Here is a 27,130-nt window from a genome sequence, read left to right as displayed (position 1 = left end):
AACGAGTATAAATGATGATGCAATTTCCTTGGTCAATCCCTTCTACTATGAGAAAATTGAATTACTAGATCTTCCCCCCATTGATTAGTCATTTCAGGAGTTAAAAAGCCTAAAGGAAAGAAGTACCTATGTCCTTAAAAGAAAAAGGGAATGGGTCAATAGAATAAGAGTAGAAAAAGTAACCAATTAATTCCAAAGTAAAGAGAGGAGAAGTAATCAAGAAGAATCATCTAAAATCACATTGGAGGCAACTTCTAGTGAGAAAATGCAACAATTAGATACCAGTGATCTAAATAAAGATGAAGATCTAAATCAGCCAGCTAAGTTTATAGTCAAAAGGAGGACAAAACTCAAAGGTAAATCTAATAGAGTCAATCAAGAAGGAAATGAACCTAATGAGAAGGATCAAAGAACCCCTCAAATTGTGGAACAACACATTCCAGTCACATCCTCACATGACATAGTAATTTCTCCTTCAAGTATCTCTCCTCCTGAGATATCATTAATAGGCATCATGCAGTTAGATAATCAATTATCTAATTCAAAAGGTTTGATGATGATTGCTAAATATATAATTGGTGACATGCAATTTTTACTTCTAGCTACTACACATTCATGGCTCTAAACTAGTCTCCAAAAGAAAAAGAAAGTTGTTAAAATGATTCTGCCTCCATATGATGTAATCTCTAGTTTCCTTCAGAAGCCTCCTAAAGTGAAAAAGACTAAAGTGATATCCAGGTTGGTCATTGATAAAACTTTAGAAAATCTATGCATAGAAATAGTGAAGCCTATAATGGAGAATAATTTTGATGAAGCATCCAAGTCAGATTTTATTTTGAATAAGATTGATCTTGGTCCATCTACTGCAGAAAGAGATTTTCAAAATTTTGAATTGACAACTGCCCGAATGTTACAAAGAATGAAGAAAGAGAAAATATCCAAGGAGCAACTCAAAGAGCAAGTTCAGATGTTGGTTTCTTATATCAATTAGGCTAGTAATTCTTCTAATATGAAGGCAATAATTACTTCACCAGCGTTAGCGGGCCCTAATGGTATTCTTGATCATGTTGTTGTTGAAAGAGTAAACAAACACAAGTCAGATGATATGATGATCGAAGCTTGGATAAATAGAATGACAAAAGATCCTTCAAAACTCATAACTAGAGTGAAGGAAATATGTGGAAAATCCATTGAACAGATACAAGAGATGTCTAAAGAGCTAGAAAGTAGCAAAGAGCGGAAAGTCACCTAGCAAAAAGTAGCCGATGAACTACAAGAAATGTCCAAGTTAGATACAAACACTCTAGTTCTCAAGAAAATTATTGCTGATCCAAATGAGAATCAGACACATATCTAGAGTAAAATTATTAATTAGAAGATGATAAATATCAACAAAGGGATCATTGAATTTGAAAAACTAATAGCCCTATGTGAATAGATGAGAATGAAAGTTGCAGATGAACTAGTCTCTATTATTACAGGCGGAGCAATAGTAAATGATCTTTAACACATTGATTGCCAATTTCTTCTTAATTCCTTTAGCATCAAAATTCATGTAGAAATGGAGAATCGAGTGTCAGATGCTGAAACTATGACGAAGCTCAGTTTGGTCATAGTCACTCTAGAAGATTGCAACATTTCAACCTATCAACAAGAGTCAAAAGAGATCTAGGATAAATACTTTACTACCAAACTCAGGCTGGAGAAAATATCCATTCCCAATTATGATTCAATGGTGACCATCCTCAATACTTATAGGACTTTTCGAGATAAGTCAATTATGTCTAGATAGATAGAGTTCATAGCTAGAAGACCAGTGATTGGATATGTATGCATTCTTAGTAATTCTAACTTAAGTTATGTTTTTAGAGTTTTCCTTGTATAGGTTATTTTTAGTGAGGATAATTAACCTCTCCAAAATTACATATTTTGGAGGTAGTTATTAACCACAAAGAGGTAGTTATTAACCTCTATGCTTATATAAGGAGTCATTTTTGGCTTTCTAAGGGACTTTCTGGACTTTAGAAAAAGGGAACACTATGCTAAAATTTTGATCAGAAGATAATATTTGGAAAGTGTATACAAACTTTGCCTTTATAATCAAATATTCCTCTCGGGTTCTTGGTGCAAGAAAATAAAGGAACGTGCAATTTGAATTCTCTTCTTTCAAATCTAAATTATTAGAAATATTGATTCTCTTTGCAGTGAGAATTTTCATGGTATTGTGTAGATATTTATGAATCTTTGGATCAATATTGTGCTAGTGATAATTCTCAAGTGTAGATCTTGATTGTTATAATTAGTAGTTTAAGCTAGTCTAGGAAAGCTTTGAAGTCGTCTAGTGCATTTGTCATCAATGGCTTTCTATTGATCTTTTAAAGTTTAATTTCACTTTTATTTGAAAATCTTCAAAATTACATCATATGAGGGAGCTACCCCTCTAAATGCAGAGGAAGGCCATATACCAAGAGCCTATCTAATTGTTGTGAACAGTTTGCTACATACACTTCATTGAGCCATTTTTACAGTGACAATTTTGTTTACGAACACACATGCATGAGCAAACTCCACTCAAATCATAAAGACTTATTTTGACTTTTGCATGGCTTGTCATTTTGACCATGTGTATCCCTTATGTCACCTATGTGGATGCCACGTCCCCAAGGTATTTCTCAATCCTATAAATAATACCCTTATCTTAATCATTAGCCATATCCCTCATTTGCATTGTTATCATGCTAGTATTATTTTAGATCTTTTTAGAGTTTCTTGCATTTCTTGTTGCTAAACATTGCTTTATAGTTGTTTTAACTTTATTTGATGCATTAATAGCTTAATTTATTATTCTTGCATCCATCCTCATTCCATTACTTAAATGCAATTGAGAGTGGTTATCTTATATCCACTTCTTGAAGGCATTCTCCATCATCATTTAACATAGATTTCATATACCATTTATATTTTTTGTTGAAGTTGTGGAGTCATAGTTGTGTTTGGGAGAGCACAACCGCATACCACAACCTTGATCAAACCAACAAGATCCTTTTGGGTGCACTTGTTGAGTTTTCCTTGAAGTTGCATGGGGATGTGATTTCTCTGTTGCATTTAGCACAGTAAAATTTAAGTAGTCGGTTGTTTTCCTTTCATTTGATACAATCTTGATGTACATGTGCAACTAATGTTTTCTTATTTATGCATTCTCCTAACATATCAAGTTTTCATGCATACATATGTGTCAAGTATATTTCAATCCTCCAATCATAGATTCGTACCTAGTTTTCATAGCACTAGGTAACTCGTCCTTTTTTTGACTATTTGCATCCAATGATCAAAGGTTTTCCAACTAGTTTACGATTTTCCAAACCAAATCCTGGTGATAAGCCCTTAAGATACTTAGCTTGAGTTATAAAAATCCCATCTTTAATTGGTGTTATTTACAATCCCAAAAAATATTCTATTTCTCCAATCATAGACATATCAATTTCATTCTTCATTTCAACAAAAAATTTCTCATTAGCCTCATCATTGCCTCAAAAAATAATATCATCAAGAAATAAAACAATAATCAAAAAACCATCTAAATTTGTATTTAAGTACACGTTAGTATTTTCATTACCTTTTTTGAAGTTTAAGCATAGTAATGTAAATCTAACCTTGCATACCATGCTCTAGATGTTGACCTTACAAGTCTCTTTGGCACAAAGATTGAAATAAGTATGGAGTATTGTCATTGATGGCCAAAGTATTTGATTGTAAAAATACTTGAAACTAATCAAAGAAATAAGAAGAAGAGAGAAGTTGATGATTACTGGTCGAAGAGTAAACCAATATACACTCTAGTACACCCACACAAACATAGACGAACAAGCATGAAGGATAGTTGATATGAGTCATCAAAACAATGAGTCAATGTGGATGTGACAAGAGATATACAAGAAAAATAGATGTGATGAGAGGTAAGAGTGAAATGAGAGAAGTAGGCAAGGACAAAGGCCACCAATGGTTTACAAAAGGATGAGTAGTGCTACCAGTCTAGGCCCTTGGCATAGAAATCATGGGATCCCTATGAATGAACTAGTCATGGAATTCAAAATTTAAATTTGAAAATGAGTGGGATAAATTGTTTATAGGTAATTTTTCCCTAATAATGTAAAGTGTATATAAGCAATCAAAAGTAATGTATTATTGTTGGTTGGTTGGAGCGGTTGTTCATTTCAAGGTAGAGAATGGAGAAAGCAAGAAGTGTGTATAGAAGAACATACACAACTAAGACCAAAAAAGAAGAGAAGTTATAGAGTCAAAGAGTACAACTACAAATAACTGAGGGAAGAGGTGACACAATAGGACTCATTAGACAAACAAAAATATCAATGTATCTTCAAGGAGACAAAGTGGTGATCTACAATTCAAGAAAATACCACATTTGATATTGGAATATAGTAGTATGCATTCTTACTATTACATCTATTTATAGCTATTAATAGGATAAGCTTCACTAGCGAGCTTATTGTAAAGTCCTCTGACAAGGAATCTCTCACAAGGAGACTTGTAAATCCTCTAATAAGGTAGCTCTCATAGGTTTTTGTAGCCCTAATAGGTTTTATGCATTCCTAATAGGGTGTGTTTCTAGAAGAAGCACTTATAGCTACTAATATGGCAACTCTTTACATGCATTACAAGGGCTAGTGGGTACATTATCACCACGATATTTTTTACCTCCTAACCAAGGGTTTCCACATACAAAAACAACTGTGTCAACTTGATGAATGCTTTTGTGTTTGAACTTACTTTCTTTTACATTATTTAATTTCTCTTATTTTTAGTTGTCAAGAGGTTTACATTAAGATTAATTAAAGTGGTTAAAAGAACAACTAGTTTTCAAGGTAGTACTGATTTACCTCCTCCCCTTTGCCCTCTCAATATTGGTTGGGACAAACACTAGATGGTTTCTTTAGTCCATACAATTCTTTCTTCAATCTTCATACCATGTCTTTGTCTTCAGCTAGTGAAAAACCATCAGGTTTTTCTATATTACTTCTTCCTCAAGTTCATCATCCAAGAAAGCTTACTTTACTCCATCTAATATACCTTGAAATTCTTGTTATATGTGCAAGCCCAAAATATTCTAACTCCTTTGAATCTTGCAATATGCAAAAAAAAATCTTCAAATTCTATATCTTCTTGTTGTGAATATCCTTTACATACTAACCCTGCATCTTTGTTCCTTACAACTTCACCTTTTTCATTCATCTTATTCCAAAAAAACCCGTTTTATACCAATACATTCTTATCTTTAGCTCTACAAACCAATTCCCATCTCTCATTCTTCTCTATCTGATCAAGCTCTTCTTTCATTTCTTTCATCCAAAATTAATCTCTGCATGCCTAATAAGTGGTTTTAGGTTTAACTTGTGAAATCAAACAAATATCTTCTCTTACCTTATTTCTTGTCATTGCTCCTTTATTTTCACTACCAATGATCCGATCTTCAAGATGATTATTTGCAACATACTTTGGTCTCATTTTCTCTTCTCTTGGTTCATCTTCAATCTAGACCTATATATCATTATATAATTCAAATAATTTTTCATATTTTTCATTTTGATTAATTATTGGTCTCTGACTTGTACTAGTTTGATTGTCATATTAGTCATAATCAAGTATCCTTTCTCGTACCTAAAATATTTCATCAACTCTTACATTTTCACTTAAAAAAATCTTCCTTAATCTCTAATTATAACATCTATATGCTTCTCTCTTGATGTAACATTTACTTCCAAAAATTTGGAAGTATATAGTGGGTGTTTGACCAAACCATAACTCATAAGGTGTCTTACTTGTTCCTTACCTAATCTAAACTTTGTTCATAGTATATAATGTTGTGGTAACTACTTCTCTCCAATAAACATGTGCTACATTACTTTATAGCATCATTTCTCTAGCTACTTCACCCACTGTTCAATTCCTTCTTTCTATTATTCCACTTTGTTGTGGAGTTTTATTAGCTAAAACCTATCTATGAATTCTATTATCTTAAGAAAAGGTGTTAAACTAATTTGATGTGAATTCTCTTCTCTATCAAATCTCAAAAATTTGATTCGTATACCAAAATAATTTCCAAATTCACCCTTGAATATCTTAAAATTATCAAAAAATTCTAATTTCTCTGTTAAAAATACAAACCACATCATTCATGTATAGTCATCAATGAAAATAATGAAGTATCTTTCACCATAGAATGTTCTAGTTTCTGTAAGACCACACAAACAATCTCCAAATTCTTTGAATTAGTAAATGTATTACAATACAATGAACTCTTCTTCTATTTAGCCATCACACATTCCTTGCACATCATGTTAGAGGGTTTCACAATCTTTGGTAGATCTCTTACAACATTAGTATTACTCACCTTCATAATACTATCTAAGTTTATATGACAAAATATTTTATGCCATAACTAAATGACATTAACTTTAGCAGCCAAGCAACTTATCTCAGTAGGATTTAACATAAAAACATTACCTCTTGTTCTTGTACCTGTTCATCTTTTCATGCTTGTCCTTGATTATACATGTCTTCTTAGCGAATTACAGATGATAGCCCTTATTAAAAGTTTCCCAACACTCAACAAGTTATATTTTAACCCATCAAAAAAGTATACATCCTTAGTATTAGTTTTACCATCAAGTCTAATAGATTCCCTTAATAAGATGTTGACCATTTGTTTCAACTCTAACTACACCACTATCATAATAGTTAAACTCAACAAATTTATCATTACTTGCATATAAATAATCCTTTCAAATCTTTAACTTGTGAGGCTTCCCAAGCTTAACTTTTGGTTCTCTCTTTGGAAATTTTAAAGAGAAATAACCAAACTCTTCACAATGCCAACAAATAAAAACTTTCTTACCTTTAGCTTCTCTCATTACAATTAGTGAAACAAACTCATCAATTTTCCTTTCTTCTTCTTGAAGTTTTACCCCGTCCCTAGCATTTTCTCCACTAGTGCTTACACCTCTTGTTAGTATACTTTTATCATTGTGCACTAGCTTTAAAAGCATATTCAACTATATGCAATTTATCTTTTGTCTTACTAGATTCAAATTCTTGCAACTTTCCAATCAAATTCTCTCTCCTAAAGTCTTTTATAAAAGGGATAACTTCTTCTATTGCAATTACCTCACTATAATAAGAAAGAGTTAAAGATCTCATAATTTCGTAGGATACCTCTGTAATCACCCAAAAATGGTCATCTAGACAATAAGCCCCCTTTCTAGCAATTTTACATATTTTATCCATTGCTTATTTTTTATCAAATCCTCAAAGATCTATTTATTTGATTATAACTTATGGTTTGACCACTTTGTCCTAAGTCTTTTATTTAATTGAAAGAACATGCTCCCTTTTAATTAACTATAAAACCCCACCTCCTGCTTATCCTAAGTGTGCACACATACAACATTATTCTAATTTTAAAAATAAAATAAAAGGCTTTTTGTCTCACACGAGGTGCACATTTTCCAAGGTGGGTGGAATCTTTATTCTCCTCCACACATATTTTGCCTCTTAAAGCCCATTATTAATCTTGATTAGGTGATATGTTTGTGCACATGGATCACTCAAGATGCATTCTCCACCCTTTATTAAGCCTCTCTTGGCTTTTGATCTCAACCGTCCATTTTTTCTTTAAAAAAGAGGGATCTCTCCTCATTCTTGTATATTTTGTGTTCATGCTAACATTATTTTGTAGGATTTCTAGGTGCTTGGAACTTTTGAAGATTTGGAGCATTTGCATTCTCATAGTGGCATATTCATTTTAGCTTCTCCACACTTGCATTATGGCATTTTCATTTACCTTTCCTTTTATGCTTTAGCTTAGATCACCTAGTCTAAATAGGAGTTTTTGTAATCTTTCATACTTGTTATCTTACATCTTGCATCTCATTTAGTTTAGCTCTCATTTGAATTTCATCACATATTGATTCTTGGATGCTAGCATTCTTGCTCCCATCTTTGAATCTTCCATTCTATGGTGTACCTTTCTAGATTCATTTGATAGGAAGCTATAAGCCACCTCTTTGGATACTCTTCATCATTGGTACTCTCAAGAATATGGGTTTATAGAAGTGTGACACATTTCTAGCACACAACCTCATCTTCTGATATTGTTCCTCCATAGCCTTTTATTCATGTAATAATCTCAGCAGTCTTCTAAATAGATGACCTAACATATTCATCTTATTTCATTATAAGACTTCCAATTTTATATTTTCAATTATGTAAAAGAAAAATAAGAAAATACTAAACTATTAAGATCTTATGTTCAAATTTCTTCCAAAATGAAGATCTCAACTATTAAGATCTTATTTTCAAATCTTTCTAATATTTTCTTTATTGCCCTGCATTTTAGTCATATTACAGGTTGTCTTTCAGTCACCACCAGACTTCCTATTGCAATATAATTTTGCATTAATAATGGTGTATGCTATCTTCCCACAACATATGTGCCCCTACACCATACTCCTAAATTTCAAAAGATCAAAGTCCCTTGGAAACACCCACAAAACAATTCATTAGAAAAACACATGAATCCCTTCAGCTTGACTTTTGGTTTGTACTTGTCCTCCATCAAAAAACTTGGTCTTGCTTGAACTTGTATCTTTTGAATTTTCTCTTTCTCCTTTAGCTTTACCTTTGGTTTGTCTCCAATTGGTAAAATAAAAATAATTTGTTGCTCACTATGCATCCTCTTCATCATATTTTTAATTTGTATGGCTATTACATACACTTGTAACTTCACAACATTCTGAATTTTTATTATTGTTACATACAATTGAATTTGTATTCTAAATTTTATGTCCCAAAAATAATTTTTTCTTTGTCATAAACATATTCAGCCTCATCTTCTTTGCCCATAACATCATCTGATAACTCTTCTTTGGAAACTTCTTCATGTTGAGTCTCCATACTACCACCATGTCTTTGCCATTCTCCCATGATGGCTGCAAACTCTTTCCATAAATCATATTCTTCTTCATGACCCGCTGCTACACATTCTTTATCTTCATACTCATGCCATTCCTCTTGGTATTTCACTTCATCATGCATATTTAAGGCTTCATCATTTGCCTCCAAACTCTCTTTCATAGGAGTACCTTTCAATTTTAATCAACTAAAAATCATCATCTAGACTATGAGACCCCTTTCTAGCATTTTTCCATAGTTTATCTAATGGTTATTTTTTTTATCAAATCCTCAAAAATCTATTTATTCAATTATAACCTATGGTATGACCACTTTATCCCAAGTTCATATTTAATTAAAAGAACATGTCCCCCTTTTAATTAAATAAAATTCCCCACTCATCTCTGATCCTAAGTGTGCACACATAAAGCATTATTCTTATTTTAGAAATTAAAAAAAAATGCATTTTTGTCTACACATGAATGCACAATTTCCTATGTGAAGGGAATCTTCTATTTTTAAAATAACTTTAATTCTCCTCCACACATTTCAAACCCTCTCAAAAGTCAACTATTAATTGTGATTGTTTGAGATGCTTGTGCACATGGATCACTCTCACTTTCAAACTTCACCCTTCATTACATTCATCTTGCCTCTTAATCTCCACCATCTATTTTTCTTTAAGGAGGGCTCTCTCCTCATTCAAAGCATCTTAGTCTCTCATGCTATTTTTATGTTGTAGGTTTTGTTGGTGATTTTGGAGACTTGGAGCATTCTTTCATTATTGTATTTTAGCTTAGCTCTCATTCTACTTACATTAAGGCATACTTTTTAACTTAGTTTCATTTATGCTTTAGCTTAGTTCTCTTTGTTAGCTTGCATTTCATTTAAAATAGCTTGCACTTGCATTGCGTTTTATTCTAGATTCTTGGTTTTTGGCACTCTTGCCTCTACTCTTTGAATCTCTCATTCTATGGTGCACCTTGCAATGGTTGCATAGTTTGGTTCATTTGAGAGCCACCATCTCATAGCCTTTGCACATCATAGATAGAGATCTATAAGCTGGCTCTTGAGACTCCCTCTTCCATGGGTTGCCTCAAGAATAATGGTTTATAGAAGTGTGACACTTTTATGCACACATGAGTATTGTACTCATCTATATTTTTAAAGGACACATTATTGTTCCAACCATAACTTTATTACACTCAAATCCCATAGGACTTTCCTCTTTATTCTTCTCATCAACATTTACTTGTGGCACTTCTTCTTGCTGCAATTTATATTCTTTATGCACTTCATGTTCTTACCCTTCCAAAGGACAACTTACGTCTATCATTGTTGAGATTTATGTCCCAACTTCACATACGTTTGCACTCTTTATGGCTACCTTCTTTATAGTTTCTTTAGCCTCCACCAAAACGTCTTTCACTTCCTCTTTAACTTCAGAATGCATCAGAAATGCTATCCTATCAATAAGGCCTAAACTTCTTGATTCCTTCCATGTTTCATCATCCTTCAATGGAAAAAACACCATCTTCTTTCCATCCTTTTGATAGTATATGTGTTCTCTCTACAATCATATATGGTTGACCTATCATATTGCCATGCTCTTCCCAAAATCAAGTGACAATCTTTTAAAGGCATAATATCACATTTAATGGTATCAAAATATGGTCCAATATTAAAAGAAACATATGACTTTTAAAACACATCAATCTACTATTCATCTCCTAACCCATATGCTCTATAATGCAAATCATGAGGTACTCTTGGAGGATTCAATTTCTCAACCATTTCTACTAAGATTATATTTTCAAAGGAACATACCTTGTTTTTGCCCTTGCACTTTTTTCATAATATAGAATGTCTTTGGTTGTAGCTTTTTCTTTTTGCTTCTTCTTCTTCCATTATGATGCAAAGCTACACTTTGGAAACCTTTTGTGGATATACTCAACTTGAAGGGTTGCTTTAAAGGCTCACACTCATCAATCTAGAAACCTTCACAATTTGCACATTATATTCTGCTATAGTAATATAATCTACTACATGAACATATGACATAAACATACTTTGTTATAATATTGACTTCAAACTCTGCTATAGGAGGATTGAATGCTTCAGGAACAAAGAATCAATTTGCATCTCAAAAATGTAATTTTTCTCTTCCATTTACTGTCAATAATCAAACCACTATTTAATTTTTGCTCTATTTCCAAACATAGTATACCATTCATAATGGAAACACTCTTCTTTATTTCTACAGTAAAAAAATACTTTAAGTTTCTATCTTCTTTCTACTACATGAACATTGAACGCTTCAGAAAAATAGGACATTAAAAGAGGATAAATCTTTTCCCACAAAAATCTGCAATCTCATTCTTTCACTTATTGCCTTCAAGTAGTAGTGATTCTATATTCATAGTAATAGGAATTTTATCAAGCACTTATCTCCTCAACTAAAGAAAATTGACTATACTTTAACTATGACCAAAATCAATTATCCAACTTGATGCTAATGATTTTAGAATTGGGGATTTATTTCCTAAAAAACTCTTTTAAAAATCTGTCAAAACAAGTTGATGTTATTATTTTTTATAGACTATCATTTAGTCACTTACAACTTTTGGACTTGACTATATTCAAAGGTTGCTCCGGTAAATTTCTATGTAACTTGATTTCCTCCAACATATTTTTATTTTAGCAAGATCTAACAGTTGGCTGAAAATATATGACCCACGCAAGATGACTTATTTTTCTATCAAAATTTGAAGGGAGCTTACTATTAAAAGGAAAAAATCTCTATATTTCTTGTTGAAAACCAATCAACTCTACAAATTTAGCATAAAGGAAACTTTCTTTACTTCTCTAGTCATGTGGTGACAAATATAGAAACCTGGGTTTGCAAACAAGATGTGGATTTTAGATTTTGAAACAAAATATTTCAAACCACTAACTACCTGTGGTCATTAGTTCCCTAAGTATAGAAATTTCCCACACAAGGAAAAATAACTTTCTAAAATATTTGATGTTTACAAATGCAAAAACCACCTTTCTTGGCTTTATGAGTTGTCACCAATAGTTTATATTTGAAAGAATCTCTCAAACTTTAATCACTTGCAACACTAGTTGTAGTTTGAAAATACATTGTAATAACCAAAAGGAAAAGAAATTTTCCATTTGATATTCACTCTGAAAAGAAAATTGTTACAATTTAGATAAACCATCTATCTCCATTCAATGCTTATGCATACCCTTTTTTTCATCTTTTAAAATGATGATTATGAATCTCTATTGAAATCCAAACAAATTCACTCCTCAACTAACAATGTCAGTTCTTGATTAGGGAAATATGAATCAGTCAAGACTGATACCCAGACTCAAATTTTTAGATTTCAAAAAAATAGTCCTATTTCTCTCCAAACCATAATGACATGCATGCATTTATTTTCTACTTTCTCACAATGATGGATAGTCTCTTTCACTTGGGTTTACACCAATGACCATTTCAACTTCTCAAAACTTGATATAATCCCTTCATCTTTAGCATCCACAAACAAATATGTGACTCAATTCTTTCATGCATGGAACCCCTTACAACTTCAAATCAAATACCAAATCACCTTTCCCTACCCAGATCTTTTGATGGGCTCTGATACCAAAAATGATGCAGAGAGATTTTAAAACCTTCATGAAATCAAGTTGCAAATGTTGCATGGAGATTTCATAAATTTTGTTGAACAAAGGGTCAACACATGAAGATGTTGCCCATTCAAATCTGCATTACAGTTGGGTTTTCCTGTAACATGGTATGAGACAATAATACAAAAACAAATCAATGCATGAAATTACAGAGGATCCTCCAATGGCCAACAAAGACCATTGAAGGATCTTTATAAAACCTCCATGCAAAGGCCACTCTTAGAACAATAGAGAGATCTAGCTGATAGGAAATAAAAAGTAAGAAACTTCTAAACTATTAAGATCTTATTTTCATATTTCTTCCAAAATGAAGATCTAAAATACAAACATAAATATGCATGTAGAATACTACACAATCACATCCATATAGCACTAGAAACTCAAGAAAATTACAAGAAAACTCAAGGACTTCATTCTATTCACTTTCTCCCAAAAAATATCTCCAAAAATCTCTCTTACAATATGCACCCTTTCTTTTTTTGAAAAACCTTCTAATGCAACTCCTAAGAAACCATCATAGCTTTCTTGTGGTAGTTACATTTTAAATGCCTACACATGATGCTTTAGGAATATTCATCATTTTATTCCTTTTTATTTTTCCCATAAACATTTTCAAAAATAAAAAACTTTTAACACACCCAAAATAAACTCATACTAAGTCCTAAGTGGATAATGTTGGGTAGGCTTATAAGAATGCCACCTAAACATTTCCACCACATGGAAAAGGACTTTTATTTTAAAACATAAAACTCTAATCTCACACACACACTAACATTTCAAATTTCAAATTTCAAATTCAAATATTTTTGATATTTTCTTTGTGCCCCTACATTTTAGTCATATTGTAGGTTGTCTTCCTGTTGCCACCAAACTTCTTGTTGCAATATACTTCTGCTATAATAGTGGTGTATGCTATCTTCCTGTCACATATGTGCTCCTACACCATAACCTATCCTTCTTTTAGTATTCGTCACCTTCATAAGGTCTACCTAATCTAATCCAAATTTCATGAGTAATATCAAGAACCTTTTACCTCAACAAGTTCTAATTTTGGAAGTCTAGTGATCAATGCTTCTCTTGTTAGAAAATGCTTTAGAATAACTAAGAGAAGCGGGGGAGGGGGGGGGGGGGTGTGAATCAGTTATTCAAGGTCCAAATGCCCTAATAAATCTTTTTCACTAAGTATAGTAAGCCCACTAAACTAATCATGCATCCAAGCTAAACTTTTTACTTAGCAAGTTACTGTGAAATCAACATGCAAGAACAACACATAAAAATCAACACATAACACAATGATTTATGTGGAAACCCAGTTTGAGAAAAACCACTAGTAACATGCTACTAAATTTGTACTCTTCTGAAGTGATGCCCTGTGAAAGGCCTACCCTATTAAAGGCTACAACACACTATTAAATGTGACCTAGTTAAAGGATTTAATCACCCTGTTAGAAGTGGACCTAGTTAAAGGACTTTAGAACATTCACTTGGAATGTCACCCTATTAAAGGATTACACAATGGCTGCTAAACCAACCTAAGTCCATAGGATTTTACCCTAACTAGTACAATTGCTAGAAAATAACAATAAACACTTTTGATCTAATACAACCCACAACATAACTTGCAAATTTTAGATCACAATTCAACTCACAAATTTGTCTGGCCTTTAGTCTCTACAGCTTTGACAACTTGTCCTCCTTTCAAGCTTTGTCTCCTTGAGTCTCCATCCTCGATGTGCCAATGCAATCACCTCTGTGATCACCTATCAAGGCAGAGTCTTTGTACTCTATTCTTCCTTCTCGATGCCTTCACCTTGACATCCAATCAACCACTACAACAACTCTTGCTTCTTGACCTGTGACTCCTTAAATAGAAGTCCATAAAACTTTTCCTGCTCTAATCTTTCCTCTCTTATTTTTGGGTTTGAATGGATTAGGTAAGATTCAATGAATCTACCCTTAATTTTGTTTCATCTAGAAACATCATGTAGAATCCACCTATATTCGCCTAAAAATGGTTTACCTAAAATTCTGTGCCACTAGCTCATCATCCTTATCTTCCATCCAGTTCACAAATTTCAAGGTAACAAACTTGTCAACTCAGATCTGGTGAATCTTTGACTTTTCAAATAATGTAGTAGCTCGACACTATTGAATTTCTTATGCTTGGTACATATTGTGTTACTCAACACCTACTATGTTTTACTTATGCTCGGCGCCTACTGTGGATTCACTCGGCATCAACTACATTTTACTGATGCTCAGCACCTATTACTTACTCGACACCCGAACTTGCTCGGTTCCTTCTATTTCACTTGACACACACTAGATTTTTCATTTGCTTGGCACTTACTGATAATCAGTTTGGCATGAACTAGCTTGCTTAGCACCTACTGATGAGCTTAGTGAAGCTTTGTAGACAACTTTGTTACAACCTATTCTTCTAGAGTTTCTAAGTGTAGCCAACCTCTATATCTTCAAGTATATTATCAATACATCATTTCACCATTGTCTTAACTGATCCTTGTACTTCATTACAAAACCATAACTCAACCTCTCCCTTAGGTGCTTTTGTTACATCTTATTGATTAAATCCTCTTCATCAATCAACTAAGTGATAGTACTTGGATCTTATAAGCAATTGTCATCCCAACAAATAGCAAGTCTGACATCAATGAAAAAAAAATGATTGAAAACATTCTTTATCAACAATTTCCCTCTTTGCGAAAAATCTCCCTTCGTCAATAATGATCTTTTCAATTAGATTTCAACAATCTCCCTCTTTGGCATTGATGGCAAACCAAACTGATTGACCAAGTTATCAAAATGCTAATTAGGTTAATAACAATAAGTCAAATGCCAAAAAGAAAACTTTATATCCAAAAGTGTTCATTCTATCAGCAACTTTGATTTTCTTATAACTTCCTCTAAATTCTATAAGTAACTCCCTGTTTTAAAGTATTAGGAATATCTCTTTCACTAATACAATGTCTTCTCCTTTTTATTCTGCTTCCTCTATGATCTTGTCATCCTAATTGATTCTTGTCTGTGTTGTTTTCTCCCTCTAAGCTACTATTTCCTTTTCTTCTTGTTTTTTCTATTTCTCCCTCTTACACTTTTGATCATGTAGATTTTTTATTTTTCCCTCCACATGTCTAATTAGTTTCTACTTCTAGTACCTTTAAACCAAATCAACAGATGGCTTTGATACCAATTGTTAGAAATGCTTTAGAATGACTGGGGGGGGGGAGGGGGAATTAGTTAGTCAAGGTCCAAATGCCCTAATAAAATTTTTTCACTGAGTATAGTGAGCCCATTAAACTAATCATGCATCCAAGCTAAAATTTTTACTTATCAAGTTACTATAAAATCAACATGCAAGAACAATACATAAAAATCAACACATAACACAGTGATTTATGTGGAAACCCAGTTTGAGAAAAACCACCAGTAACATGCTACTCAATTCTCACTCTTCTGAAGTGATGCCCTATTAAAGGCTACAACACACTATTAAATGTGACCTGGTTAAAGGACTTAACCACCCTATTAGAAGTGGGCTTGCTTAAAGAACATTAAAACATTCACTTGGAATGTCACCCTGTTAAAGGATTTACACAATGGTTTTTAAACCAACCTAAGTCCATAGAATTTTACCCTAACTGATACAATTGCTAGAGAGTAACAATAATGGCTTTTGATCTTATACAACTCACAACATAACTTGTAGATTTTAGATCACAATTTAGCTCACAAATTTGCCTAGCCTTCAGTCTCTACAGCTCTGATAGCTTGTCCTACTTTCAAGCTTCATCTCCTTGAGTCTCCATACTCGATGTGCCAATGCAATCACCTATCGAAGCAAAGTCTCTGTAATTTGTTCTTCCTTATCGATACCTTCACCTTGACATCCAATCAACCACTACAACAACTCTTGCTTCTTGATCTATGACTCCTTAAATAGAAGTCTAGAAAACTTTTCCTACTCTAATCCTCCCTCTCTTATTTTTGGGTTTGAATGGATTAGGTAAGATTCAATGAATCTACCTTTAATCTTGTTTCTTCTAGAAACATCATGTAGAATCCACCTGTATTTGCCTAAAAATAGTTTACCTAAAATTTTGTGCCACCAACTCATCATCCTTATCTTCCATCTGGTTCACAAACATCAAGGTAACAAACTTGTCAGCTTAGATCTGACGAATCTTTGACTTTTCAAATTATGCAGTAGCTTGACACTATTGAATTTTTAATGCTCGACACATATTGTGTTACTTAGCACCTACTGTGTTTTATTGATGCTTGGCACCTACTATGGATTTTGTCGACATCAACTACATTTTATTGATGGTCGACACCTATTACTTACTCAACACCTAAACTTGCTTGGCTCCTTCTGTTTCACTCGACACACAGTAGATTTTGCATTTTCTCAGCACTTATTGATAATCTTCTCGGCATGAACTAGCTTGCTCGGCACCCACTAATGAACTTAGTCAAGCTTTGTAGACAACTTTGTTACAACCTATTCTTCCAGAGTTTCTAAGTGTATCTTCAAGTATATTATTAATACATTATTTCACCATTGTCTTAATTGATCCTTGTACTTCATTACAAAATCGTAACTCAACATCTCCCTTAGGTGCTTTTGTTACATCTTATTGATTAAATCTTCTTCATCAATCAACTAAGTGATAGTACTTGGATGCCAATAGTGGCATGTTGTGATGGTTAAGTTGTTGCGTTGTTATCCTTGCCATCAAGGTTCAAATCTCATGGGGATGAGGTCCCCCGTTTGTGGCCTTACTGGTTCATAGCTCCAGGTCAAAGTGTTTACCCCTCTTTAAAAAAAAATAAAGTGATAGTACTTGGATCTTATAAGTAATTTTCATCCCCGTAAATAGCAAGTTTGACATCAGTGACAAAAAAATGATTGAAAACATTCTTTATCAACAATTTTCCTCTTTGCAAATAATCTCCCTTCTTCAATAATGATCTTTTCAATTAGATTTCAACATCTCTTGCATACATATCATACATAGAGAGCTTTTTTTAATCATTTCTATATGAGGGTATATCATTTTCCTTCTTCACTACAATTTTAGCCTTTGTAATCAATCAATAGTCAATCCCCATATAAATCAAATGAGTTCACATCTTTTCTTTCCAACTGTCATAGTTGTCTCCATCTAAATTTGGACTTTCCTTCCTGAATGTCATGGATCTCCTTAAGTTGCCAACCTTCCTTATCAAATAGGATATGATGCTCTAATAATAATCATTATAAAGTAAAGTCCACACATACAAATAAGAAAGGGGCAGGGGGGTAGTAAATTAGTTTTCACCAAATTAAACTAATATCCAACTTATAAATCCAATTTCAATAACCAAAATAATAAAGAATAACAAGAGATAAACCATAAACAATGACACAATAATTTATTGGCTAGGGAAACCCCTAGTTGGAATGGTATCCAAAAGATGGTGTACTAATATAAAAGTTCCTTGTGAAAGTATGTAACCTTGTTAGGAGCTAAATACAATGCAATCAATGCAATAGTCACTGTTAAAGGATAGATATTTGTTAGGAGACCTTAAACCCTTGATAGAAGGTTAAAACACTACTAAAGGTTGATAAGAAGACAACTAAACTCACTATCCAAATAGCTTTAGTCAAAAATGAAGAGTAGATCTTCAGGATAACAAATCCAATGTATTGAACTAACCAATAAAGCAACTCAATTTCAATTATAGTTCCTTTGAAGCTCAAAATCACTAACCAACTCAGTTTCTTCTCTACTCTAATGAAGACTGCATCCATTGACCACTTCCATACAATTACATGTGATTTCATATGATACAGTACATCAAAGGAAAACATATTTCCTTGATACTCTATCCAAATAACTAATTAGGTCAACTTATTAAAGCTTGCCCAATATACAATTGATTACATAAGAACACACTAAGGCATACATTCCTTCTTCAACATCATTACAAATATTACAATAGGGTTTTCACACTTTGTAATACAATAATCACATTATCCAATTAGGTTCAACATGTTTCACTAATATAATTAACTGCTAGTAAACCATATCACACATTTTACTTTCATGACCTTTCCAAAATGACCTTCAAGACTTGATAACATGAACATGGTTTTATGATTATGTCTCCAACCACGATCCAATCTCACTCATCCCAATTCCATCTTTCTAATAAGATATACCAATTTACTAATAATTATCTTTGTCAATATTTATGGCACATCGATCTGCTACCGGTCTTCACCAAATAAAGTGTAACTCATCCAATATAGAAACATGAGTGATCATTGATGTAGCATCTATAATCATTTGTAAATACAATCCTAAGCTTATAAAGCTTAACCTATTTTGTGACAAATTGTGGACTCAATAAATCTTTGTGATTCCCAAAACCCTTGTTTGTCATGAACTCACAAACATATGTTATCATCAATGACAAACTTGTCATAAATACAACACATAACCAATATATCCATGTGCCAAGAAGACTTGTATTCCTAACAACCTATATCCACTTCAACCCTATTAGTCAGGCTATGCTAGCCAAGTTCTCCCACTATCTAAGTCTATATTAGTTATTAGGTCAATAGTAAACCCCTAACCAGACATTAAATAACTTAGGATGTGTTTTTGAACACTAGCCCTATCCATTTTACCGAATCCCTAAAGACACCAAATGGGCTTTGTAGTAATGATCAATAAAAATATGAATATATGGAGATAAAAATTCCCAAATTTGTTCTTTAGTCAACTAGTCAAACCCCATTTTTGTTATCTCAGATATGATGATTTGGTAATCATTTTATTTAATCCCCTAATCCATATCCCCATAGGCATTGACTAGTTGATCGATAATAGTGTAGATATTGATTGGTCAGTTGACATTTTTACCTATAATCTTTACACCCCCTTAACTGATGTGTGGAAAACATTAAATACAGAACTAAAAATATCAAAATAAAGATACAAAGATAATCTATTAGACTCACACATCCCATGTTGAGTGTCCTAGTACATCCTCCAAGCTAGTTCCTTTCCCTCTCATTTGCCATGTTGCTTTCACTCACTCTAATTTTTCATTTAATTGTGATGGAAGATGACCCTTCCTAGGGGCCTCAAACCTCTTTATAGGCTCCCTTATGACCTATTTTCTCCCCTCACCCCAATGGTCATGCAATTTATCCTTTTTTCTCCTCATTTCCCTTTAGGTTTTCCTTTACAATGAAATTCCACAAAAAAACATCATTACATTATTTTTGTGAGGGTGTACAACTCCCCATAATTGTTGATTTGGCAAGACTCTTAGGTGCCTATTTTTGTTAGGGGAAACTTTTTTTTTGACATGAAGCCACTTGTGATAGCATGTTAAAGAGGGGGAATTATAGACATCCAAAATTGTCCTATTAATTAATACTTTTCTACAATATTATAATTAATCTTAATTAATTATTATCTTTTTTATATGCTCTGGTCTATTTAATTAATCATTCTTTAAGGTATTAGAAATTAATTTAAATACCTCCCTCTCTAATATATTAAATTAAATTAACAAATAACCCCCTCATAAATCCCCTTAAATAAATTCATATTTATCTAATCCCACATATTCCTAATATTCTTCTAAACTTTTATAAAATTAAATTTGATTTGATATAATCCTAATACCTAACCTAGAAGCCTAGCCCACACCCATCACCTCATTTTATAAACCTACTCTCATCCCTAATCACCCACTAATCACACTTAAAATGTGATTCATGTCCTCATTAGTGCTAATTAGTTGCTCATACATGTGTGAGAAATTCTTTTGAAGGAAACCAACCAACTTCCTTGAATTCTTCAACTCCTTCCTTACAAATTTCCCCCCCACTTGTTTCTCTAATGTTTCTCACACATGTGTGAGCAACCTTGGGACCTTCAAACCTTATTTTCCCATCTTGTCCCAAGTTGACCTCTTGCATGGTCATCTCCTTTAGCCTATGTGATGCAAAGGGATTATGTAACTCAAAAAAACTTCAAGGATTTTATTGATCTATCAATAAATCTGAACATTAAAAATTGCTTAGAGGTATATAAAAACCAACCAAGTAGTAATCCTTTGATAAACTTCAACTTTACATTATATACTTACTGGTTTTTTCATTTCACAATGATGTATTTTAGTACCCTGCAAAATAGCAAAACTGCATGTTGAAACAAAAATGAATTTTCACCAATTTCTCAATGGTGCATTTAGGTACATTACAATTTAGAAAAATTGCATGTTCAGAAGCTTGTCACCATTTTGTAGGAGGGCATATAGGCAACTTATGAAATAATGAAACTTTCACTATTTCACATGTCTCTGAGTTTATATGTTTCAAAATAGAAAGCCCAAGTTTGTCCTATCTATTCCAAGGTTCAATGCACTGTCAAAAGTATAGGGATTTATCGTCATTTTTTTGCTACAACATCAGTGCATTTACACATGCCTTAATCTTTTGGACTCAAACCAAATGCAATTTAAAGTAATCTGAGTGCACTACATCTCAATATCCATTTTACATTTATCTAATTCATTTGCATATATGAAAATTATTTATAACCAAAGGGACGTGTGACTATAATAGAAACATATTAAAAACATTTCAATCTAAACTACAAGAAAAATTATCATTCCTATCAAAAGGCAATACAATTCTAATTGTGACAAAATCTTGTGACTTCTTTGATCAACCCTACTTCATTAATGTCTTTACATCTCTATTAATCTTGACTCAACCCTACTACATTAGGGAATTAAAATGGCTTTAAAGTGAAACTTTATATTTTAACTCTTTGAACCACCTCTCCTCCTCAAACTCAACCATTACAAGGATTTTATAATATTATAGGACAATTATAGACCTTTCAACTATCCTGATTGATGATCTCCTTGTTTGTAACTTTTATCATTTTATCAAGCTATTTTTTGCAACATTACAACATAATGACTATATATTGCATAAACCATCCATACATACCTAAATAGAAATTTTATAACCTTTTACCTCATGGACACCCTTTCATGGGCATTCTTGTAACATTGGACCATATGACTTGTTGATCTTAGATTGGTTTTGACAATTGAGTGTCAACACACTTAAGAAATTTTCTAAGTTGATGCCAAGTATAATATAGATGTCGAGTTACAATATGTGTCGAGTCATTCAGATGTCAAGCAAATAGACAGTGCCAAGCAAGTTTCAAGTGTCGAGTGAACAATAGATGTCAAGCAAGTTCAAGTGTCGAGCAAGATAGAATTTAGTATGTGCCGAGCATCCGTAATCATCAAGTGCCGAGCAACATAGAATCAACATATGAATTTGTGCCCTCACAAACTAAGATGTAAACCATTTTTGAGCTGACATATGAATAAATCTTGAAGGATTAAAGATAAGATCAAATCTATTTGGATTCCCAATGCAATCAACATGCGACCAATCAGAAAAATGGAAAGATATGAGCGGGAAAGTTAAATGAATCTCAATCGTAGATTCATACCTAACCCTAAGCCATGAAATCTTTTTAAGGAGATGAAATCCCATAATTTGCAAAGAGTGTGAGAGAGAATGCATGTGAGGAGATAATGCTAGTGAAGTTTGAAGGAAGTGAAAAGGGTGAACTGATCAAGTTCAAGGAGACTTAGAAGAAGGACAAAATTGCAGAATCTGTTATTAGAACAAAGGATCAAGGTTATTACATTTTCATACCAGATCAGTGAGGATCAAATTAGAGAGAGCAAGGATTTGAAATCAGTAATAGCAGATTACAAGTAATTAGCTGAAACATTCTACTATACTTTCTAACAATTGTATTAGCAGAATGAAATCCTATGGAGATAGGTTGGTTTAACAACCACTGTATAAAGCCTTTAACAGGGTGACATTCCAAGTAAATGTTTTGTAAATCCTTTAGCCAGATACAATTTTGGTAGGGTGTTAAAATCCTTTAACAAGGTAGGATCTAACAATCCTTGTAAGCTTTTAATAGGGCAAACCTTGCATAGAGCAGATCATGAGAATGGTCAAAATATGTAACCATAACAGGTGAACTTTATTGCTGCAGTAGTGAAGAGTTGTGGGTGTCATCCCTACCCCAGTTTTACCTTCTCATTGGAGAGTTTTTGGGTAATCATATCTAGTGTCAAGTGTTTATGTGAATGCATTCTCTTTACATGTTATTTCCATATGTTTATGTATGCAATGTTTTAAAGTTAAAAGTTTTATTGGTTAAAGTGTAGTAATTTTGATTCACACCCCCCCCCCCTCTCTCAAGTATACTCCCCACTTGTCAATCCCAACAATTGGTATCAAAGCTGAGTTCTCATTAGGAGAAGCCTTACAAATTGGAGAAAATATCTTGAGATGGAAGTCTACAAGTTGGGAAAGACCATTGAGAATTAGGAGATTGAGATACACCTCTTACTGCAACAATTAGATGAAGCCATAAATGCTTTGAGGAGTTCGCTAAAGAGAAGGAAAGAGATTGCCATAGCCAAGAATGACCCCCAATACAAGGAGATTGACACCACAAAGTTATTTGTAGATATTAATTCTTGTGAGTTTGATGCAACAATTGTAGATCTTGTGGACAAGAACAAAGCACAAGCTGAGGAGATCAAAAATCTCAAATTGGAGCAAGAATAATAAGCAATACTGCTATGTGAAGTGACTGAACAAAAGAAGAAAGCCATAGAGGAAAAGGTCATGATTGAATAAGACAAAAGAATCTTGTCAAACATATTGGAAGAAAAACTAGCAGAGTTGTTTAGGATCTCAAACATGCAGTTGGATACCTGGAGCCAAATGATGAATGTCCATGAGTTAAATGTTAAGGATATTGAGATAACTACATTTAAGTTGCAAAATGAGCCATTGCAGAATGACCTAAAAAGAGAGAAGGAGTTTGCTAAAAGCTTAAACAAGCCAAATGAAGCCATCAAGTACTTTGAGCAACTATTAAAATCCCCTAGATCCAATAAAGACACATTAGGCTTGGGCTACACAAGCATTGAAGCAGGAGAGTCATCCAAGAGAGTTGAACAAAGGAATGGAAAAGGTAAGAACTCCAAACCCACTTGTCATTTTTGTGGTAAGAAAGGACATATAGCTAATGTTTGCAGGAACAAAAATGGTAGTCAGAATGCCAAGCCAAAGAATATGACACATTGTTACAAGTGCAACAAAAAAGGTCATCAGGCAGATGAATGCAGAACCAGGACTATGCATGCACCAAGATTTGAAGGACACTGCTACAATTGTCAAAAGTTTGGACACAAAGCCTTTGAGTGTACATCCAAGACCACATGGTCATCAAACAAGGGAAGAATTCATGAAAATTGTTATAATTGGGACTACAACACAAGACATAGCTGTCATTGCTGTTAAGAGTATGGACACATCCCTGAGAATTGCATAAGAACACATTTCAATGGAAGCTACAACAAATGGTTAAGCCAAAATACATGCTTTAGTTGTTTGAATATTGGTCATATCAGTAAGTATTGCCCAACAAGATCAAAGGCACCTAACTCAGACACAAACAAGGAAAAAGGCAAGGTAGATGTTGAGCACATAAGATGAGAGATGAATAAGACATGGAAGAAGAAAGATGGATGTAGCACATCAAATAAAGGTATCACCTCACCTAAAGGGTCAAGTGGTTATACTTCATCAAACTAAGCAAAATAAGGTATGTGGGACTGATATTTAAATGCTTTATCATACATCAGTTCCTACAATAAGTTAGTACTAAAAGGGATAGATCAGCATGAATAAAGATGCAAGGTTAAATCTTCAAGGTTTTCACATTGTTGTCGAGTAAGGAAAGTTGCTTTTAGATGCCAAATAAAATCCTAGTATATGTCGAGTTGTCTGCCAAAGCTAGTTGAAGTTGAGTTAGTAGTGGTTATTGAGTAAAAGGACATTCTTATTGAGGCCAAGTAAGGGAAACTCCAGTGGATGTCGAGTGTTGGAAAATCAATGGAAGCTGAGTGAAATAGAATTGCATAAGGAGCCCAGTAGATAGTTGTATATGCACTAAGCATTAAATGCTATGTAATGAAGGGTATAAGGTCGAGTTTTAAATCATTTTTCATCATTGTGAACATAGAGTGAGAGCAAGAAGAGAATAGAAGTGATTTTAAGCAAGGACAAAGAATTTGAGCAAATTTGAATAGTGATTTAGAGTGATATCATCGATTCAACATATTTACTCAAGTGTCAAGCTACGTAGTTACGCAATTTTTACATCTTGAAATCTTAGTTTTCAGAAATGGCATCTAGCTCTAGGAATCCCAAGGACAAGGAACTCTTTAGGGTTTAGCTAGTTAGTAATGAAGTTGAACAACCAGATTTTAGGCCAATTCCTAAAGTGGCTTACAAAAACAACCTTGCTAGAGCTTTATCTATTATTCCACCTAAGATTGTTATGGTAAAAAATGTTAGAAAGTGTTATAACTGTAAGGTTGGAGCAATTGGTGACATGGGGATTCAGCAAGTCTATGATAAACTTTGTGAGAATAGGGTATTAAAGGAAGAATTTTATATTGTTGAAAGGAAGGGCTTAACTCATGCCCTAGATTTCCCCACAATCTTCAAGACGAAGTGGAAAGAATAGTTTTGACCCAGATTCATGATGGATTCTTATGGTTGGAAGATGTACCTATTAAACTATCAAAAAGAATTATGCATAGGGTAACAGGATACCCAACCCTAGAACAACCAAATTTGGAGAAGGGATAGCAAAAGAAAAAGAAGAAGATGATGAAGAAGAAGAAGAAGAACAGGGCCAAGAGCCATTTTCCTTGACTCAAGGCATGGGAGAAGATGTTGAAGAGGAAGAAGGTGTCGAGGAGGAAGAGAAAGTCGAGGAAGCACCTACCAAGCTAGAGCCAAAGAAGAGAAAAGCTCAAAAGCAACCTACAACAGAACCCAAGGGTAAGAAAACTGCCAAGCCAAGTCCAGCTAAGCCTACTACAAGGGTCAGTACAAGAGCCACAACTAAGGAGGCTAAGGAGCAAGACAAGAAGAAGGCTACCAAGCAGCAAGGTCTAGGAAAGAAGAAGCTAAGAAGAAAATATGTTGCTCAACTTGACTCGAATGAGGAGAGAACAGAGTCAGAAGACACACGCCAATTTAGAGTAGTAAGTCACACCACCAAGTTTGATTTAGAAAATATATGTGATAATATTAGAGATAATGTAGACTTAATTGGCTTAAAGAAGATTGATTTTAATAAGTTGAGTAGAGGAGAATAAAACATGGTTGAAGAATCAGTCTACACCATTATGACAAAGTTCAAGAACACCCCACTTGAACTTGACAATTCAATGCCCAAAGAGTTATATTCTATTATTGAAAATAAATGGCATTATTGCCTTAATATGGAAAAATAAATAAGAGAGTCAACATTGGCTCGAGTAATGCCTGAGCTCACAAAAAGGAAAATAACCAAGGCCAATAAGAAGCATGGGAGAAAATTTGCACCCAAATATAGAGCCTTTAGTATTATTCAAAATAAGGTTGAAGATGTTGTTAAGAAGTCCACTCAAATGTAGAGATTGATCTATGGCCTAACAACTCTCAAAGAACGAGAGGAAGATCCCTTTGAAGGGAGAAACAATGGAGAAGAAGATGACAATGATAAGGAAGGTGAAGGTGAAAAAGAAAAAGCAGATGATACACTAGAAAAGGAAACTCAAAAAGATGATATGGCAATTGCTAAAGAGCAACAAACATAACAGAGTGTGTAAGACACACAATTGCCACCTCCAAGTCCTCCACATGACACTTGTATACCTACAAAAACAATAAAAGTGAAGGATGTTCCTAACAACTTTGGTTAGAACATAAACCCATTAACTGTAGAGAATCTTAAGAAGATCCTTTACCAATTGACTCTACAAGCTCAATTATGCAGTAATCCAGTGTTAGTCAGTGTAGATGAGTTGCAAAAAGTAGTAGCTAACTTGACTAGGGATAAGATGGCAACACAAGAAACATCTTCTATTATCCCTACACCTACAAGTGGACAACCTAAGATACATAAGATACATCAGCTAAGGTTGATTCCACAGATAAAGTCACTACAACTGCCAAGGAGCCAACAAAAGACCAAACAGGACAAATGGATACTTCTATTTCTACTACACAAGTACAAGGTGCACCACCTCAAACAATAGTAATTGACCAAGGAAGATCAGAAGAGGAGAAGGAGACCCCAAAAGAAAAATAGCAAGAAGCAATTCAAACTTTGGTTAATCTGCCAACCACTACGACTCCTACAAGAATACCTCAAAAGCTGAGCACTAAAGCAATACCACTTCAAATTTTAGCACCAAGCTTGAGCTCTACAAAGGTTGCAAGGGTACTTCACTATGGAGACCCTACACTAGA

The sequence above is a fragment of the Cupressus sempervirens genome, chromosome 3, assembly GCF_028749045.1.
Source record: "Cupressus sempervirens isolate cs-2001-9-10 chromosome 3, ASM2874904v1, whole genome shotgun sequence".
In the NCBI taxonomy this organism is placed as follows: Eukaryota; Viridiplantae; Streptophyta; class Pinopsida; order Cupressales; family Cupressaceae; genus Cupressus; species Cupressus sempervirens.
Note: the sequence above shows the minus strand (reverse complement) of the source record.